Raw genomic sequence first — 5,088 nt, 5'->3', positions numbered from 1 at the left:
GTAACTACTTCAGAACATCCAAAAATTTCTTTATTTGTACCTCTTGTTTCTGCTTGTGTTGTTGCAATCTTTTAGGGTACGGACGTGATGGAACTTTCGGTTGAACCGAATAACTCTTCTGAGTAGGTAAATCTGCATCCAAAGAAGATGCTAAAGTATCTGAATTCACTAAGTTAGGATTTACCTTGTTAGTATTTGCAGATTCTGATTCTTTTGGTGTAGGAATTTCAACAGCTGGTTGATTCTTCTCAACGGGCTTATCTTTGACATCAATCAATCGAGGTTCTAAAATTTTACCACTTTGCAATGCCACTGCCTTGATATGTTCTTTACCTAAATTTCTAGGATTCTTAGTATTGCTCGACAAGGTTCCTTGTGGTCTATTACGAAGCTTCGTAGCTAACTGACCCATTTGGTTTTCCAAGTTTTTCAATGTTGCTACTTGGTTTTGGATCAAAGCATCATTCTTTGCCATGTACACTTTCAACAAGTTCTGCAAACTATTTGATGCCTCAGCTTGAGGTGTTTTAGAGCTTGCTGATTAAACCCTTGAAATTGGTTGGGTCTATGCTGCAAGAAGTTGTTGTTCGGTCTATTTCCTTGGTTGGTCCATGAAAAGTTAGGATGATTACGCCATGAAGGACTGTAGAAGTTAGACTGGGTCCTTGTCCGCTCCTCTTTTGATGTTGGTTCCCCACATAGTACACTGACTAGGGATTTGAAAAATGACATTCCCCACAGTACACACAGGAAACTACTTCAAACGGACTTGATGTTGAGCTGCAAAATGATTAGCACTATTAGCGGTAAACTATTTTAACATAGAGGAAATAGACGATACTTGAGCCGATAACAAAGTGAGGGCGTAGACTTCATGAACTCCGACTATATGTCTTCCTGAAGCTATTCAATTTGTTGGCCATTGATAGTTATTAATCATGATCCTCTCAATGATCTCATAAGCCTCATTATAAGACTTAGACAAAATTGCACCATTCACAGAAGCATCTACCATCAATCATATATGTACATTGAGACCATTATAGAATGTCTCCAACTAGATACAATGAGGAATCCCATAATGAGGACACTTATAAAGTAACTCTTTGAATTGCTCCTAAGCCTCGTACAAAGACTCATCATCCAATTGTTAGAAAGTTGTGATCTCGTTCCTCAACTTAGCATTTTTGCTAGGCAGAAAAAACTTAACCAAAAATCTCTCTGCTATTTCTTGCCATGTAGATATGGAGCTTGGTGGCAATGAATGGAGCCATGCTCATGCTCGATCTTGCAACAAGTACGGAAATAACTTCAACCTTAGTGCCTCATCAGTCACTCTGGCTATCTTGAATGAATCACTCACCTCTATAAACAATCAAAGTTGGAGATGTGAATCTTCCGTGGGCATACCACTGATTGGCCCACCATTTTGAGCATTTGAAACATCACTAGTTTCAATTCAAATTAGGTTGCCTCAATATATGGCCTTCTAATTCTTAGATTTAACTCATTGAAAAGTGCCACAGCATATTGTCTGATGCATCGATCCTTACCATCGGTAATGTGGGTGGGATTTCGTACATGATCGGATTCATTACCTTAGTCTTGACTCTAATTTCCAAGGTCTATCTCGAATTGTCTTTGAGCTATTCGTTCACGTCTTCTTTGTCTGAAAGTTCGCTCAATTTCAAGGTCTATAGGATCCGATCTATGCTCATAAACACCTAAAAATAAAATCACAAAATTAAAAAGAATAGTTTATTAATGTTAGAAATAAACCAAATTGGAATTAAATAATTTCACAAAAAATGATGACTATGACAATAGTTAACAATCCCTGGCAACGATGCCAAAAACTTGTACTGCGTAGGTTTGTGCAAGTGTACACAATTGTTATCAAGTAATAAGTAAGTATCGAGTTATTATCTCTACAGGGATTGTATTTGTGCTAAGTCACTTAATTTGTAAAATTATATTAACAATTGGGTAAATAAAAACAAAATATAGTTGAGAAGTGATAATTAAAATATATTAAACTAAATGCAATGATCTCTAATGAAAACTACCCTAAGTATGAAAACTATATGAATGGAATAGCTTTTAGCAAAATTAAACACAATTTTCAATAATTATAACATAAAAAAACTAGGACAATTACTGTAATTAAACTCAACTTATTATCAACATGCTTAAAAACATTTGGAAAAACAATCCATGGCAACTCGATCTTTCATGAGTTTGGAAACCAAATTAGGTCCTTTCGGGATCCTTTACTTAGTGAATACACATTTTACTGATCCTTATTTACTAAGGGTTTCTTAGCATTCGTGTAAGGTAACAGGGACGTGTTAGGTTTGAAACAGTTTAATCACACAAATCTAAAAACTATGCAGATAACAGAGGTTGGTTAGAGTTGTTATGCAACCTACAATATAATTGGGTTAGGATCTAAATTGAGCATGCACATTTCAATTATGCGTCCATTAGCCGTCGTCTGTTTAGGATCAATCAGCTAATTTAGCTACATTTCAATCACGTATGAACGAAATATAGATTTGATTTTAATTGAAAAAATGATTGATTGAGGCACAAACATTATAAGCATGAATTAAATAAATATAATTTCGTTCAAAAAGTTTGACGTTTGGGCACTCAATTTAATCAAAAGGACTAAATCATAAAAAGTACAAAAGTTGAGTTCTACATGCTAGAGGTGTCCAATTGTTATGAAATTTTACACTGGAGGTCTTTTATATAGTAGTTAGACCATTGGTTAAGTGGTGGACAAAAATGGACATGGTTAGGCATGTTTCCAAAGCTTTTCATTAAGGGCATTTTGGTCATTTAGTTATTAAAATGAATTAAAATCAAAATTAAAAGCCAATTTTTGTCCATATTCAACCTCTTGGCCAAAACTTGCATGGAGAAACCATGGCTAGTGTTTTTCAAGCTTCCAAGCTCGATTGTAAGTCCGTTCTACCTTCGTTTTTAATGATTTTTACGTTTTTGCAATCCCCATAACAAGATCTATCTATTTCTACCATTAATTTGAGCTAGGGTTCATGTTTAAAAATTTACCCATGTGTGCATGAATGCATTTTGATGTCTAATGGTAGAAAATGAGTGTTGGGTGTTAAATAAACGACTTTTACTAGGCAGTTTTCGATGAAAATGTCCGAAAGGACCATTTTGTAATAAATGTGTGTTTTTATGATAATTATAGTTTTCTATTGTTATGAAAATGGTTCTTCTAGGCCCATAGAGTGATAAAATTGAATAAAATCACTTTACGAGCCTAGGGGAAAAAGTATAATTTTGACAAAGTTTAGGGAAAAAATGTAATTTTGCAAAAATGTGACTTTTGGATCACATTAAATAATGTGACTAATAATTGGACTAAATGTGATATTATAGATCAAGGAAAATGAGGATTGGACCTAGATCGGGTGAAAAATGGAAAATCGACGGTTAGGTTCCTTTTTGCTATTTTGGTGCCGAAGTAAGTTCGTGTGTCAATAATATTGTAATGCTATATTTGAATTGAAAATTCTATATTATTATTGCACGAATGACACGATTTAATATATTGAAAAGTGATGAAAGAATGGTATATAAAATTTGTGAGAACAATGATATATGACTAGTAGCACATGAAATGTTTGATGGTGCAATCATTGATGGCTTGCTATATAGTAGCTGAATATATTGAGAATTTGATAAAACATGATGTTTTATTAAGTTGGATAACTTGTGAAAGAGTGAAAAGGAAGGTAAGTTTGTATGTAAATAATATATCATTTTTAATTATGTTATAATATTTTGTTATTATATGAGAGGTGGTTGCATATTGAATGATCACTTGATGTAAATCATGAATTGAAATTGATTATGGATGAATTGGTAAAATGTTGAAAAGTGAGGAATTTCCCTGTTGAACCTTCGGAATAGAAATGATACAAATGATCCATTGTGAGAACACATGTGTAGTACTATGTGCAGGCTACTATGGGTTTAAGATGGTTTTAGGTCACGTGGGTAGTACTAAGTGCAGACTACTACGTGTACCGATAGTTAGGTCGCATGTGTAGTACTAAGTGCAAGCTACTATGCGTACCTGAAAACTTCAGTCATATGTGTAGTACTAAGTGTAGGCTACTACATGTATTAGATGGTTAGGTCATGTGTGTAGTACTAAGTGGAGGCTACTACGTGTACTGAATTGTCGGTCGCATGTGTAGTATTAAGTGCAGGCTACTATGCGTACTAGATAGCTTCAGTTACAAGGGTGGTAATATGTGCAGGCAATCGTGTATCTGTTATTATTCTGATGAGTTCAATGGGAAATCGACTAAGTGAAAATACATGTGAACATGACCATGTGATGAATAAGTGTAGATATATGTTTGTGAAAATTTATGAGCAATGTACTCGATAGTTGAGTGAACTTTGGTAAGATTGATATAGAGTAAGTGTTACAATGAAAGTTTCTACAAAGAAAACATGAAAGAGTGAAATTTAGTAATAAAACAGTTTTGGACAGCAGCAGTAAATCACCAAAAATGGTGGAAATCGAATTAGAAGTTGAATAAGATATGAAATAAAAGCTTATTGAGTCTATTTTCATATAAAGGAAACAGTGTAAACAAAATAATTTCATATTATGAGATATTTGAATTTTTGTGAGACAGAGTCAGAATGATTTCGGAATCCCTTGTTCTGATTTGGAAAAATCATTAAAACTTGTACAAAAATATTTATGGGTTATAATTTATATTCATAAAATCCTTAATGAGTCTATTTTCGAAAAAAACAAATGGGAACATTACCAAATCTTGTAGAAGAGATAATTAATTTTTAGTGTAGAGGGGTCAGAACTATTGGATAGCGAAATAGTGGTGACTTTAAAGAATAAACTGTACTTATTGGCTAGACCAAAATTTCTAAAAATTTTATGGTAAGAAGATATGTGAGTGTAGTTTTTGGGAAAATTAATTGTTCTCAGTTTGGAGTCTCGTAGCTCCGGATATAAATAATTTAGTTACTATGACATGAGAAAATAGCTTAACTGGACTTTGAATAAATAGAGAG

At 33.6% G+C, this 5,088-nt stretch overlaps 1 non-coding gene across 1 annotated transcript; it reads left to right on the top strand.

The window, feature by feature from the left end:
* The first annotated feature begins 1,073 nt into the window (after positions 1–1,073).
* Positions 1,074–1,180, top strand: LOC128284889 (small nucleolar RNA R71). Its single transcript, XR_008275309.1, has one exon. It is a non-coding gene; the product is annotated as a small nucleolar RNA R71 (small nucleolar RNA).
* The last annotated feature ends 3,908 nt before the right edge of the window (positions 1,181–5,088 follow it).

The sequence above is a fragment of the Gossypium arboreum genome, chromosome 11 (assembly GCF_025698485.1).
Source record: "Gossypium arboreum isolate Shixiya-1 chromosome 11, ASM2569848v2, whole genome shotgun sequence".
Classification (NCBI taxonomy): Eukaryota; Viridiplantae; Streptophyta; class Magnoliopsida; order Malvales; family Malvaceae; genus Gossypium; species Gossypium arboreum.
This window is presented reverse-complemented; position numbering and strand designations above follow the sequence as displayed.